Source organism: Triticum urartu, chromosome 7 (assembly GCF_003073215.2).
Source record: "Triticum urartu cultivar G1812 chromosome 7, Tu2.1, whole genome shotgun sequence".
NCBI classification, from domain to species: domain Eukaryota; kingdom Viridiplantae; phylum Streptophyta; class Magnoliopsida; order Poales; family Poaceae; genus Triticum; species Triticum urartu.
In genome coordinates, this window is record NC_053028.1 from 122791342 (window position 1) to 122807549 (window position 16208).

Genomic DNA, 16208 nt, shown 5'->3' on the forward strand with positions numbered 1-16208 from the left:
TCGTGACGACCTGCTAAATGCTTTAGTTGGTGAGGCCGTTTTTAGTGTGCGGCTGTCAAGGCAGCCGCACGCTCTTCAGCGCGCAGAAATCGCTTAATATTTCCGTTCACTATAATGATGCCACGTGGACCGGGCATCTTGAGTGTGAGGGAAGCGTACTGTGGTATTGCATTAAAGCGAGCGAAAGCTTCCCGTTCGAGTAGTGCTTCATAGCCACTTTGGAACGGAGCGATGTGGAAGGTTAGATGTTCGCTACGGAAGTTATCAGGGGAGCCGAATATAACTTTTAGTAGCAGGGAGCCCGTGCAATGAGCCCCTGGGCCTGGCGTTACTCCTTTAAAGGTAATATTGCTATGGCGAATTTTTGTTAGGTCTATCCCCATTTCGCGGATTGTATCCTGGTATATTAGGTTTAGACTGTTGCCACCGTCCATCAGGACTCGTGCGAAGCGGTATCCGTCAATTATTGGGTCTAATACCAGGGCAGCCCATCCTGCACGCCGGATACTTGCTGAGTAATCATGATGGTCGAAAGTGATCGGTTGAGACGACCAGTGGCAGGACTCTGCGGCGATAGGCCCTCGGGCGTATTTTTCTGGGAGTGCTGTTTTGTTTCTTCCGTTGATCACGTGTAACACGTTTACTGTTTTGACTTCTGGTGGAAATTTCTTTTGTTTCCCAGCGTCTCCCTTGAGAGGATCATCCTCATCTTCACTTGGTGTATCCTCCCCCTTGTGTACGGCGTTGAGCTTGCCGGACTGCTTGAAGACCCAACATTCTCTGTGGGTATGATTGGCTGGATTGCCAGGGGTGCTATGGACCTGACATTTTGGTTCAGAATTTTATTTAGGCTGGATAGTTCGTCTCTGGCGCCTTTAGAGGGCGGCTTCTGACCTGGCCGAGAGCTTTTGAATCCTGCGTTTACTGCCATGCTCTTCGTGTTGTCTCCTTTGTTCCGGCGTTTGTTATTGCTGTTGCACCATGGTTTCCCGTTTTCATCTTTAACTTCAGTTGTACTGGGGTCGCTGGTGCTGCATCGGGCTAGCCAGCTATCCTCACCCGCGCAAAAGCGGGTCATGAGGCTTGTTAATGCTGCCATTGTTCTTGGTTTTTCTTGGCCGAGGTGTCGGGCAAGCCATTCGTCACGGACGCTGTGCTTAAAAGCTGCCAAGGCTTCGGCGTCCGGACAGTCAACAATTTGGTTCTTTTTAGTAAGAAACCTGTTCCAAAGCTTTCAGGCTGACTCTCCGGGCTGTTGAGTTATATGACTCAAATCATCCGTGTCCGGAGGTCGGACATAAGTCCCTTGAAAGTTTGCCCGAAAAGCGTCTTCGAGCTCTGCCCAGCTTCCAATGGAGTTTTCGGGGAGGCCTTTGAGCCAGTGATGGGCTGGCCCTTTGAGTTTGAGTGGTAAGTACTTGATGGCGTGGAGATCATCTCCTCGAGCCATATGGATGTGGAGGATATAGTCCTCGATCCAGACCGCAGGGTCTGTTGTTCCGTCATATGCCTCTATGTTTACAGGTTTGAATCCCTCTAGAAATTCATGATCCAGAACCTCATCGGTGAAACATAGGGGGTGTGCAGCACCCCTGTATCTGGGTGTACCGCGTTGTTCGGATGTTATATCGTATGCTGGGGCATGCTTGCGTGGTCCATAGATGGATCTAGTTGTGCTGTCCTTTTGATGCAAGCCCCTGCGTGAATCGCGTATTGTCTTGTGAGTGGCATTGTTTGCCACTCTATGTTGGCTGTGAGGTCGTCTATCTAGCCAGGTGGCTGTTTTGATTTTTGGTTGTGAGGGGTCTGAGGCCTCCTCATCGAATTCAGGTAGCAACTTCCGCTTTGGTTAGCTCTTGGTGGGGCAATTGTCGCCGTATTTCGCTGCTGTGTTGAGTACTTTACTCTATCTGATTTGGAGTGTGTCCTGCGCAGCCTTGAGCCTTTGCTTCTTTTTTAGACTCCTCGCGGTGGCAACAAGCCTTTGACGGGCATTCTGCTGCTCCGGGTGCCTGTCCGGCGTTGTGTCGTCCGGACTATTATCTTTGACAGAATTGGTTTGTTTGGTTTGATTCTCCGTATTGCCGTGGTCCGGTAGTGGTTTGCCCTGCTCCAACGCTGGGTCTGTGTGATCGTTATTTCTGGCGAGGCGGGATTTGGGGCGGCGCTCGCGCCGCCGCTTTGACTGCTTCTCGAGGGAACAAGCCTTCGCTGCGTCCTTCCGTTCCTCGTCGTCGTCTTCTTTTGGTGTGTCCACCATGTATACGTCATATGATGAAGTGGACGTCCAGCGCCCTATGGGTGGTGGTTCATCTTCGCCTCCCGCATCGTTGTTCATACCATCGATGTCTGCGAAGTCGAAGTCGAGCATGTCGGTTAAATCATCGACAGCGGCTACAAAGTGGGTGGTGGGTGGGCGTCGAATTTCTTCGTCGTTCGCATCCCAATCATGTTGGCCATAATCCGACCAGGGCTCTCCTGACAAAGAGAGAGACCTTAGTGAATTCAGAACGTCGCCGAAGGGCGAGTGCTAAAAGATATCCACGACGGTGAATTCCATGATCGGCGCCCACTCGGATTCGATTGGCAGGGGCGCGGATGGTTCGGGGTCCGGAAGAGAGTCCGGCACCTTGGAGTCACGGGCTGTGCGGAGGATTATGCTGGTGTTTGACTCGATCGCCGTTGAGACTGCAGCCCCTGAGGCGGTGTCTAGCCACCCGTCCTCGATTGGCGCAGTTGGCTCCAAGCTAAGGGTCGGAGCTGATGCTGGCGCGGCCTTTGGAGTACCGTCCGGTGGCAGAGCTAGGTCATACCTATTGCGACAGTTCGGCGCGCCCGGCTATGGCTCGAATCCGTCGAAGATCAAATCCCCACGGATATTGGCCATGTAATTCAAACTTCTAAATCTGACCTGATGGCAAGGGGCATAGCTTTCTATCTGCTCCAGATGGCCAAGCGAGTTGGCCCGCAGTGCAAAGCCGCCGAATACGAAGATCTGTCCAGGGAGAAAAGTCTCACCCTGGACCGCATCGCTATCGATGATAGTAGGAGCCATCAAGCCTAACGGCGACGACATAGAGGAACTCTCAATGAAAGCACCAATGTCGGCGCCAAAACTGGTGGATCTCAGGTAGGGGGTCCCGAACTGTGCGTCTAGGCCGGATGGTAACAGGAGACAAGGGACACGAAGTTTTACCCAGGTTCTTGATGGAGGTAAAACCCTACGTCCTGCTTGATTGATATTGATGATAGGGGTGTTACAAGAGTAGATCTATCACGAGATCAGAGAGGCTAAACCCTAGAAGCTAGCCTACAGTATGATTGTATGTTGTGATTGTTGTCCTACAGACTAAAACCCTTCGGTTTATATAGACACCGGAGAGGGTTAGGGTTACACAAGGTTGGTTACAAAGGAGGAGATATCCATATACGTATTTCCTAGCTTGCCTTCCACGCCAAGTAGAGTCCCATCCGGACACGAGACAAAGTCTTCAATCTTGTATCTTCATAGTCTAACAGTCCGGCCAATGGTGATAGTCCGGCTGTCCGGAGACCCCCTAATCTAGGACTCCCACAAAGATCATATTCAGTTTCATCAAGATTCATATTGCAAAATAAAGATTTAATTGGAGACACATCAATAACTTTTAGATCTCACTACTAGGAAAAGGCCTACTAATGGCGCACCAGTTTTGCCTACTAATGGCGCATCGCTGGTGCGCCATTACTAGTACGCCACTAGTAATTTTTACTAATGGCGCACCACTGGTGCGCCATTAGTATCTGGTATACTAATGGCGCACCACCAAGTGCGCCATTAGTATATAACACCATGAGCCATTAGTGTGCCTCCCAGGGGCCATATTTAACCATGTGCTTTGGCACACTAATGGTGCACTGCGGATAGATGCGCCATTAGTATACTTGGCATACTAATGGCGCACTCTGTCTTGATGCGCCATTAGTATCCTTTGGCATACTAATGGCGCACTCTGTCTTGATGCGCCAATAGTATCCTTTGGCATACTAATGGCGCACCTTGTGGTGATGCGCCATTAGTATGAATATTTGTTTTTTTACTTTTCTGATTTTTGCACAGGTTACAAAATATATTATTTGACAGAATATAGACAGTAGCACACATCAACAACAGATTCATCGAATACAATAGAAGATTAGTCTCCGAATACAATTCATCATATTAGTCTCCAAATTCAAAAGACCGAACAAAGATAAAACATTACAAGTCTCGAGACCGCGAGTATCGAGTTTGTCTTCACATTACAAGTCGATATCAATCATCTAAACTACCATCACATAGAAGAGAGCTGCGGTCATCACGATGAGGATCATCGCGATCAAACTGGTCTTCATCCGGTTCCTCCAACGCTCCCTCCTCTCTCCCACTAGATAGCGGGCGTATCTAGATTCGGCCTCCGCCCTAGTGGTGTACCCTTTGTAACTGTTACCGCTGAAACGGTGAACTTGTCTCCGACACTCCTCCCAGTCGTCGTAGACTCCGGGAACCTTACCCTTGTACACGACATACGACGGCATCTCTATGCACAAGCCAAACAACAGACAATACATACATAAGCAATATATAAGTATGCAACAAAAGGATCAGAAGAGAAAAGCAAGACATTAATAGCACGATTCATGGTCCTACTAATAAATAGCATCGATTACATCTAAGTTGAACGACTGTCCAAACCAAAGAGACATACAATTCATTAAAGTTTAATTACAACATGAGCCAATCAATGTTTCAGAACTACACATCACTACTTTCGACTCGACTCATGGACAGGAGCGTGGATGAAGCCGCCGTCTGTCGTGATGGTCATGAAATCGCGGGCGTTGTCAGCCTGCATTTGTAGCATTCCGTCAATCTCAATGTTGAACGGTTGATATCTGAGGAAGAACTGCCCTGAGGTATGAAGGACATCTTGATGGATGATGTCCGCAAACTCCGACTGGATGCAAAAGAATTCTTGTCTGATGTCCGCGTCCTGGATTGCCGACAAGCTCGCGGCCCAATCTTTGAGATTATTTGGTAGCAGAAGGTGATGATGGTCCCTTACGATCGCCCGCATGTGATGGAGGGCGTAGTAGGCATCCTTCTGACCGCCAGGCGGCTGCTTGACGTAGCAGAACGTCGTATTGTGGGTGAACACGTGCTTGCCGTACTTACGAACTGCCCTGATGAAGGTGCCTCCAGATTTGGCGTAGCCAGGGAGAACATCATCAAGAACTTCCTTGATATTTGTGTAGTCTATCTTGGAGTTACGGTTCGGGTCGAAATACGTGGCCATGGAATATTTCGGGCTTAAGAGGATGAGTGTGCAATGTGTGTCGCTGCATAGAACATGGAATGTTAGAAAAAAAAGAATGACCGAAATCTAAGAAATCATATGTTACGGGGCAGTTAAGGGATGACTTACTCGGGAAAGTAAGCCACAAGGAAGTTATCCTTATCTGGGTTTGCCAGAATGACGTCTTTGAGGTGTGAACTCGCGACTTGGCTATCCCCAGCGCTGCTCAAGAGCTTGGCACACATGTATAAGGGGTCGACGATCACGATGTCCGGGGTCTTGTCTCTAATGATCCACATCTCCATACTCAGCGAAAACAGCCGAACGAAGGTGTAGTGCAGCGGATGAAGGTTGAACATAGCAAAGATGTCATCAAACCGCAGGACGATCGTACCCCTGATGGCGCCATCCACAAAGCCCTTGCCCTCTGGCACCTTGGCCACGAAAACCGGGTATGCCACATCATTCTCTCTGAGACACCGCTTCTCCAAAGAAAGAAAACTATCGTGCAGACTCCGCATAGCACCGGTTGCAACATTGAGCATATTTGTCGGTAGCATCGCCCTACCCGCCACATGCACCCTCCTCGAGATATCCTTAGGTGAAGGTGGCCCGTCCTGAGCACGGATCGTACTCGGTGCCGGCTGGCTCGCACCGGCGCCCTTTTTAGTCGGCCGTTTCCGGCCCTTCTTCTTGATCTGCTATAATGGGACCGAGTTCTGCTCACAGACCGCCTTCTTGAGCGTGTTGGGGCTGATAATATTTGGCACCTCTGCTATCTGAGGCTCGGTGAAGGCGGCAGCTGGAGGCGTCTCCTGAGAACTGCACGCCAGACGATGCCTGTTGCAATTGGGTTTGTCCGCCGTACCAGCTAGATCGCGGTCGTCTTGTTTGGGTTCTTGAGAAGGAGGCCCGCAGAACTCGTCACCATACCCATGTTCGGCAAAGTACTTATCGACGTTGGTAAATGTACCATCGTCGTTGTCATCATCGTCCAGATATTGTGCCATATGCATGTCCGGATCCTATGCCATAGGGATGTCCGGCATGTCCGGTAGCGTTGCGGCATTCTTGCCATGGCTTGGCGCCAGCATGACTGGTGGTCTTGTCTGTGGGGTGGTGTCCCCCGCCCCCAAACGAATCTGGCTCTTCGGCCAAACCAGGGGCCAGCTTACGCAGGCGCTGAGGGTCATCTCATCTTCTTCGTCGGCCCAGCGGGTCAAATCGGAGGTAACAGCTCGTCGCAGCCTGGCAGCACCCGAACCACTTCAACCCTATACATTGTGGGTGGCATCGGATTACTGTGGAACACGGGGTTGCCCGGTTGAATGATTCTTCCCTTGGCGACATCGACCAACTCGCCGCCCACGAAGTGCAGGAGAGTGCAAGGAACGTCGGCGGCGCCCTATGAAAACATGTAGGGCGTCAGGGATGCCTAGTCAAAGGCAAGGAGGTGAAGTCCTCGGCCGAGAGGCTTAGTTATCATGATGCCTTCGAGCTCGGCTAATGTCGAGGGACCGCCAACGGTGGGCGTGCAACTGACGGAGGGGCTGCTTGCTGGCGAGGTGCCGGCCGGCGTACACCCGGGTGCATTAAGCTCCAATGTCGGCGTCGGAGACACCAAAACCGCCGCCGCCGGAGACACCAATGGCGCCGCCTGCGCGTTGTGCGAGTTGCTCGCCGTGAAGCTGGGAATCGGGGGCGGCCCCTGTTGGCCACCCGCAATCCACGTCGTTATCCCATGAATCAAGGTAGGCATAATGCCGGTGAGCGTCGATCCCAGTTGTTGTTGCACTTGCTCTTGGACCATCTCCGGAATCCGCGCCACTTGCGCCTTGAGTGCTTCAACCTCGCGCGACTGGCTTTACGAGCTGGTCTTCTTCTCCTTTCGCCCACCAGTGGTATAGTATGACGACCATTTTGTGGACAAGCCTTTGCCGGCCACACGACCAGCTCACGTTGGATTACTGAGCTTATCCTTGTTTTTCATTACGTTCAACGCCCTATTCAAAGGGGTGTCGAAAGAGGAGCTCTGAGACGACCCCGAGCTACAGATTTCTTTGTCCTGCGGGAGGAACGTGAACCATTTAGAAATATTGGGGATTAATTAGAATGCAACCATATGGAGCTAATTACACGGGGGTGTATTCCTTACCAGAACAAGCTCAAGCTCCTTGGTCTTCGGATCCGTGGTAAGCTCCTTTGTTACCGGGTCCTCCTTGTACCGGGCCCTGAGAAAGTTCCTGGTCTGCTTGTCACTGTATTTCTCGAAGCGGGGCGGTAGGCCTTGCTCGGCACGCTCCGCGTCCTCCTTGTCCCATACAGGCTCCGCCACTCTGTAACTGCCGGGACCGAGTTGGTGGACCCATATGTTCAACTGCCGCATTTCTTTCCCCCACTTACTTGATTCGGAGGTTGCGGGGCTCTCGCACTTGATCTTGAACTCCTTGTAGTCATCTTCGCTCATCGAAGGATATTTCGCCTTGATCTTCTCATAACTATCACCTTTGTCAATCATTGCCTTCACCGTGCTTTTCCAAGTAGACAGGGCCGTGCTCATCATCGTGAGGGCGGCACCGTTCACTTTATTACCCGAGAGGCGTGTGTTTGCGAACTCAGCGGGGAACTTGTATCGTTCGTGCAGCTTCGTGAAGAGGAGGCTGCGCAAATTCCCTCGGTCCTTATGCCTTAGGTTCTCGGTGTTAATCGAGGCGGTGCTCCGGAGAATGCACCCGAGCTGAATTGAGTACCCCTTGACTACGTGTTTGGGCGCCGTCGGATGCCCGTCGGAGTTCACTTCAGTAAATTCCTCCCTGACGGTGCCGAGCACGTTCGGGCGCCAGTCCTTCCATTGCCTCTTCGGTTGGCTGCCATCTGTGCGTGCGCCGCCATCATCAGTGGTGGCATCCGCGGCGCCATCATCAGTGGTGTCATCCCCGACGCCACTAGGGGTTGTGTATTCAGGATCGGTGTCTTCCGCGGCGTCCTCATAGCGGTGAGGTTCTTCCTCCAACTCCTGGGACAGCTCCCAGAATTGCTTGCCGCCCGAACCACCGGCCTCATCATTGTGGGCCATGTTTCGCTCTAAATAGGAAAAAAGTTTGGTCAAAAAGTTGGTTATTGTCAAGGAACAAGATCATGGTCTCATCATTTAGGGTTTGTCGACACCGAGGCATCCTAAAAGCTAAGCTTTTATCATTTAGGGTTTGTCGACGCCGAGGCACCCTAAAAGCCTAAGCGTACATCATTTAGGTTCTCATCGACACCGAGGCACCCTAAAAGCCAAGGTTTCATCATTTAGGGTTTGTCAACGCCGAGGCACCCTAAATGCTAAGTTTTCATCATTTAGGGTTTATTGATGCCGAGGCACCCTAGGTTCGGCCTAATCACTTGGCACTAATCAGTTGGCTCTATTGCCACCTATGTTGGGTTTATCATCTCGGGTTTATCGATGCTGAGGAGAATTTCTAAGTTGGGCCTAATCACTTGGCTCTATTGCCACCTATGGTTTAATGCAGCAAGAATAAAGGGGAAGTTGATCCTACTTAATTAAGTACTAAGATACCCCAGCCCATGCATTAGTAGCAAGTACCTCATATGTCCAATTTTTAGCAAAGTCATGCTAAAATTCACGAAAAATTTCAGCATGACCTTTGCTGAAAATAGGACATATCGAGTACCCGAATTTGCCGGAACGGAAGTTAATCGACATTTCGGCAAACTCAAGGGCCTCTCGGGGTACCTGCAAAATCATCATGACACGAAGGGCCTCTCAAGGGCCTCAAGCAGCAGCGGCGTCTCCTAGGACCCCATTTTTTTGCTAAATTTCTTTGAGCAACAATCAGAGCAGAAAATTCAGCATATTTCTATACAACAGCACTGTAAAGATGAAGAACAGTTCTACAGCAGCCCATTTATATACAATAGCATCTTTGGTCATACCAATTTCTGAAACAATTCAAATCTGAACTGTATCTTTGGTCATACAAATCTCTGAAACTATACAAATCTGAAATATATATCTTTGATCATCATCTTTGCATGTCTTTCTCAATGTGATCACAAGTAATTCAGAGGCATCACAAGTAATTCAAAGCATCACAAGGAATTAGTAGTTCAGTACATGAACAAGTTTTACAAAGCACATCAATATGTTACAGCAAACAAAAGTTCTGAAATTTGTTTCCCTAACTAAATTAACTGAATTTTTAGTAACCGAATAAACTGAATTTTCAAAATTGCAAGAAGCCATTTAAAAAATCCTCTCATCTCATATGAGGAGTGTTAATCCTAAGACTAATAGTTTGTTGTGCAGTACAGCTACAGTGATGCCCTGTCCATTTGTCCCTCCACAACTAGATACTAGAGTAGCACTATTGATGCCCTGTTCTTGCTGAACTAGATACTACTGAACCTAATTGAACCTAGGCAATACTCCAACTAAATGCTGGACAATGCATGTTCTCACTACTAAACCCCAAGAGAAAAACTCAGTAACAAATGGAGTAACAGATTAACAAATAATAGTACACAAGAACTAAACTTTGGTTAACTGAATGCATTAGCTACTAAGCTGTCCAGATTAACAAACTACAGTGCACAAATCTCCTGTCATCATCAGTAACAAAATTCAGATTAACAGATTACTTCCATATGTCAATTTACAGTGCACACACTTTACTGTTATCATCATCAGTAACAAAATTCAGACATTACAGGCGGAGTTGGGGGGTGAAGTAGTCACAGTAGAAGGTGTTGCAGGTGTTTATCTGTGGCCATCACGAATCCATTCATCATTACCCAGGGAACAGAGACTGATAAATTTGTCAATTTTAGAAGAAAAGGAAAAACGAATACTAGCGATGCAGTTCTCCATTCATCCAGTGTTATTTCTGTCAAAACCAGACACATCATTACTGATCTGTGCCATAAAACTCTAGTAACCTAGAAACCTAGACACCACAGAAGGATCTTTATAGGAAAGGTGAAGGGGAGAATTTACACTGCGGGTGTTGGTCTAGAGTCGTATGGTTGGTTTGGTGCTATGAGGTGAGACGCTAGCGTTTTTGTTGCTTTTTGTTATCTCGGATTCGGGATCGGGTGGCGGTGGGGGTGAGTGGCAGGCTTTCTGGGAAGGGACGCGAGTCATTCCGATCAAACATACATGTCAGGAGGGGTTGCTACCCAGATGCTGTCTCTCTCGTGATGAGGGTTGTTGCTAGGAGCGGGCGGCCTGCTCGAGAATGAGGTTAGGACAGGCACGGCGTGCCTCGAGGTGCTCTGCACTGAGTGCGTATTTGAGTTGGATGGGTAGTGATGTGTTCGTGGGTTGGTGGTTTTGGTTGCGTTCTTTGTCTGTTTTCTTCCGATGGGAGGGTTCTGGGTCCTTGTGTGCGTGCCAGCTTCGGATGGGGTGCGTGCGGAGGCCTGGAGGATGGAGGGACCGAGAGTGAGAGATGGAATCGGGGGCACGGGGGCGCGGGGCCAGCGGGGGTGGAGTCCGGCGGGGGTGGGGGCGGCGGGGGTGGGGGCGCGGGGGCGGCGGGGGTGGAGTCCGGTGAGGGTCGGGGCAGCACGCGGGTGGATCTGGTGGCGAGGGAGAGAGGGTCGAAGGGGATCTGGCGAGGGAGAGGGAGATAGCTAGGGGGAAGCTTACTAATGGCGCACCACACCTCGGTGCGCCATTAGAAATCTTTTTTTAGATAGCAATGGCGCACCCCGCAGCGGTGCGCCATTAGAAATCATTTTTTAGATAGCAATGGCGCACCCCGCAGCGGTGCGCCATTAGAAATCTTTTTTTAGATAGCAATGGCGCACCCCGCAGCGGTGCGCCATTAGAATTTTTTTATTATAGTTCGAGCACAGGTTATATTGCACCTAACCCAATCCACATCAGAACCCGCCCACTAGCCCGACTGGTCAGCACGCAGCACACACACCAGGAGCTCCTGGGTTTGATTCCCAGGCTCCGCAATATTTTTTTTGCATTTTAAATGCTGTTTGATATTTATTTGTGTTTAAATATGTTCAAACTTGTTTAAATCACAACAGTAATATTTTTTTATGAAAACAGTAATATTTTGTTACAAAATATATTCAAATTTCTTACTTGAAAATATCATCAGCGGCGGAGGTGGAGCGGGGGAGGGTGCGGGGGGGCGCCCGTTGGCGGCGGTGGAGCGGGGGAGGGTGCGGGGGGCCGGGTGCTTGTCGACGGCGGTGGAGGGGGATCGAGATCGAGTGTCCTCATGAATTCAAAAAGTGCCCGTGAAATTTAAAAATATTCATGATATCAAAAAGTGCCCATGAAATACAATCGAGAAATGAAGACTACGATTTAAATACAATCGATCTTAGCTAGCTATCTGTTCACAATCTTCTTGCCCTTCTTTTTCGCAAATAGAGTTCTTCTGTGGAACGGACGTCCTTTAGGTAGGGTGGTCCTGCTTCTTCTTGTGGTGTGTGCTGCTACTTCATCGTCGTCGTCATGTTCGATCTTCGGGTCGGCGTACTTGTCGATATCTTGCTCATTGGCTACTCCATCTATTCCGATGATCTTCCTTTTGCCTCTCCTCACAAGAACACGACTGGGCTTTGACGGGTCGGTAATGAAGAAGCATTGGTCCACTTGGGAAGCCAGTACCCATGGCTCATTTTTCGCGGTGACGTTTGCGCCTGCGGTCTTGGATTTGGCTTCGGGTATAACCATGGTGGTGAAATACCGGTCTTCTTTTAGGACGCTCTTGGCCCATCTGACACGGAACATCCGGACCTTCTCTCCAGCGTAGCTCAGCTCCCAGATCTTCTCGATCCTTCCGTAGTATCTGTCCTTGTCGTTACCGGTGTAGGATTCCATCGTTACCCCAGAGTTGTGATAACCATCGCTCTTCATGTCTTTGTTCTCGGTGTAGAATGTGTAGCCGTTGATATCGTACGTCTCATAGGTCATCAGGTTGTGCTCGGCGCCCTGTGACAAGGCGAATATGAGTTGTTCTTCCGCGGAAGAATCCTCATGTAAAGGGTACGACAGAAGCTTCTTCTTGAACCAACGCGTGAAACATGAGTTGTGCTCTTTGATTATATCTCCGTCCGTCCTCTGTTGGCCTCGGTCATTGTACGTCTTCTCAATAAAGGTTTTGTGCTCTACCACCCAAGGATCGACCACGTCTATGTGTTGTAGTGCGACTAGGTTTGCTCTTTCAAAGTCGGCGAGTCGATCCTCGAAGTCGACATGCATTTCGCGGCGATCCTCACGGTGACCCCATCCAGCGAGCCTGCCAAGGTGCCTGTTGGCGGGTAGACCAACGGGGTTCTCGATGCCTAGATAATTCGTGTAGTAGGAGATGCACTCTTCGGTCAGAAAGCCCCTGGCTATACTTCCCTCTGGACGTGACATGTTTCGAACGTATCCTTTGATGACACCATTCATCCTTTCGAACGGCATCATGCTGTGCAGGAACGTCGGCCCGAGTTGGATGATATCCTCCACGATATGGACCAGCAGATGCACCATAACGTCGAAGAATGCGGGCGGGAAGTACATCTCAAGCTCGCATAGTATCACCATGATCTCTTCATGTAGCCTTCTGAGTTGCCTCACGCCAATCAACTTCCGAGAGATGACGTTGAAAAAGTTGCATAGGCCAAATAGCGTTTCACGGACATGCGCGTCCATGATCCCACGGATTGCAATTGGAAGTATCTGCGTCATCAGCACGTGACAGTCGCGAGACTTCATCCCACTGAACTTCTGCTTCGCTGGGTCTAGGTATCTGCTTATCTTCCCCGCGTAACCGTAAGGAAGTTTTACTCCTACGAGGCAGGTGAAAAACTGCTCGATCTCCTCCTGACTTAGAGTGAAGCACGCAGGAGGGTAGTCACTTCCAGTCTTCTTGGCCTTTTTGCCTTTGCGATGAGTTTCTGCGTCCTTCTTCGCCTCATCATCATCATTAGCATGAAGCTCCTGCCTGATGCCCATTGATTTCAAGTCTTCCCTTGCTTTCGGCCCATCTTTGGTCCTCTCTGGCATATTGAGCAGGGTACCAAGCAGACTCTCGCACACGTTCTTCGTGATATGCATGGCATCAAGGCTGTGAGGCACACGGTGGATCTTCCAGTATGGCAAGTCCCAGAAAACAGACCTCGTTTTCCATACCTTCAGCAGCGTCTCTGGCGCCTTTCGCTTCTTTCCCGGCTCTGGCGCCTTTTGCTTCTTTCCTGGCAGTGGGCAATCTTTCCAATTTTTCAACAGCTCGTCTATTTCCTCGCCGCTCCTCGTACGCGGGTGTTTTCGGGGTTCGGTTTCACCATCGAACAGATCCTTGCGTTTCCTCCACGGGTCATCGTCGCGAAGCCACCTTCGATGTCCCATGAACACGGTTTTCGAAGACCCGGGATCTCTATCTAGCTGGCGATACGTTGTGTCATCCATGCACCTTAAGCATCCAGAAAATCCGTGGACTACCTGCCCCGCGAGATATCCGTAACTGAGATAGTCGTGCACCGTTGTGAGCAGTGCGGCTCTCATAGGGAAATATTCTTTCTCTGCGGCATCCCACGTATTGGCTGGCATTTTCCACAGCGTGTCTAGCTCCTCTTTTAGCAGCCCCAGATACAGATTGATGTCATTCCCTGGTTGTTTCGGCCCTTCAATTAGCATACTCATGTGAATGTACTTCCTCTTCATGCACAACCAGGGGGAAGGTTGTACATCCACAGAAACACAGGCCACGTGCTATGTGTGCTTATCTGGCTGCCAAACGGATTGACTCCATCGGTGCTCGCGCCCAGCACGATGTTCCTTGGATCCTTCCCAAATTCTGGGTATTCGAAGTTCAACGCTTGCCACTGGCTCGCATCCTTAGGGTGACTCAGCATCTTGTCTTTTTTATTTATCTCGGATCATTTCCGTCATCTTCCCGCTTCTTCTCCTCCCTATCCGCGTGCCAATGCAGGAGCTTTGCTACCTTAGGGTCCGCGAAATACCGCTGCACACGAGGAGTGATCGGAAAGTACCACACCGATTTTCGAGGAGCTTTCTTCCTCTTCTTGTAACGAGTGACGCCGCACACCGGACATATGGTAGACTCCGTGTTCTCGTCCCGATAAATGATGCAATTGTTCATGCAGACATGGTATTTCACGTGCGGTAAATCCATAGGACACACGATTTTCTTCGCCTCCTCGAAACTGGTCGGGCACTTGTTCCCCTTTGGAAGACGTTCGTGCCAGAATGACATGTTCTCGTCGAAGCATGCGTCGGTCATTTTGTGTTTTACCTTCATCTCCAGAGCCATGAGCATTAATTTCAGGCGGGTATCCTTGGGCCTGTATCCTTCATACAATGGAGTAACCGCGTCTATCTCCAGTTGATCCAGCTTGGCTTTCTCTCGGGCGGCAGCTCTTGCGTTATCCGTCTGCTTGAGAAGCACCTCTTGAATATGAGGGTCCTGCACCCAGCCTCCATCGTTGTCTACTCTGGCATCTTCATCTTCATGATCATGCCCTTCGTCTTGATCTTCCTCATCATCATGTACGACATCTTCTACATGATGACTGTGTACAGCATCACCGTCGTGATCATGTCCTAGAGATTCTTCGTCTTCTCGCCCACCCTCGCCGCGGTGGTACTTGTCTTGTTGCCCTTCCTCATTTCTTGCCCAGCCCCCATGGACGACTTCATAGTCATCTTCATCACCTTGCCACCAATAGCCATCCATGAAACCACGCAAGAGCAGGTGGTCCCGCACCTGCCCGGAATCCGGGTCCGCAATAAGGCTCTTCAGCTTGCATCTTCGACACGGACATCTTATCTCCGTCTCGTTCTTTTGAAGCATCTCGGCCTTCGCGGAGCTCAAAAACCTATTCAGGATGCCTTCGGTCATCGTGCAGACCATGGTCGCCTGAGGGGTAGAGAAAAACGATATTTTAGAACCAAGAAAAAATTTGGCATGACCTTCCCTAAAAATAGGACCAAAAAGAATGCATAGTGCCAAAATTCTCGCCGAAACGGAAATGAATCAACATTCCGGAAAAATATTGGCAACTATCGCATTTCAAATACCGGTACCTGCAAACACAAACATATATGCAACACCACAAACACATGCAACACCACAAACATACATAGATCTAGCTAGGCCACAAAAAGTGCATGTGCACGTTGTTGGAGCGAGCTAGGGAGAAAAAAAGTAGATCTACATCATGAAGATAGCTTTCCCCTTACTTACCTATCAAAAAAAGGTAATTTCACCACTTAATTTTGATGAATCTATGGTGGAAATGAGGTGAGGAGGAGGAGGCAGCCGAAAGCTTGGAGAAGGAGGTGGAGGGAATGAAGTGGGGAAAGTGAGTGGGTAGGTGTGGGGCTGTCCAAAATATCTTGTTGGGGTCCCAGGTTACTAATGGCGCACCACCTGCACATGTGCCATTAGTAACCCTGGTTACTAATGGCGCACCTGCAGGTGGTGCGCCATTAGTAGTTTTGCAGAAAAGTAAAAAAATATATATACTAATGGCGCACTTTCACAGGGTGCGCCATTAGTAGTTTAAACTACTAATGGCGCACGGTGAGGCGGTGCGCCATTAGTAGTATTGCAAAAAAAAGAATAAATTTTTTTTCAGTACTGGCGCACTCCTTGTCTGGTGCGCCATTACTAGTTAGAACTAGTAATGGCGCACCAGACATAGGATGCGCCATTAGTATGTATGTAAAAAAAATTATCACTAGTGGCGCACCTGTTTTCTGGTGCGCCATTAGTGTCTTCCACACTAATGGCGCATCACCAACTGGTGCGCCATTAGTAAATAGTAGTGGCGCACTACTTCCCTGGTGCGCCATTAGTGTCAATCCTATCTATAGCCCTTTTCCTAGTAGTGTCTTCATCTTGATTT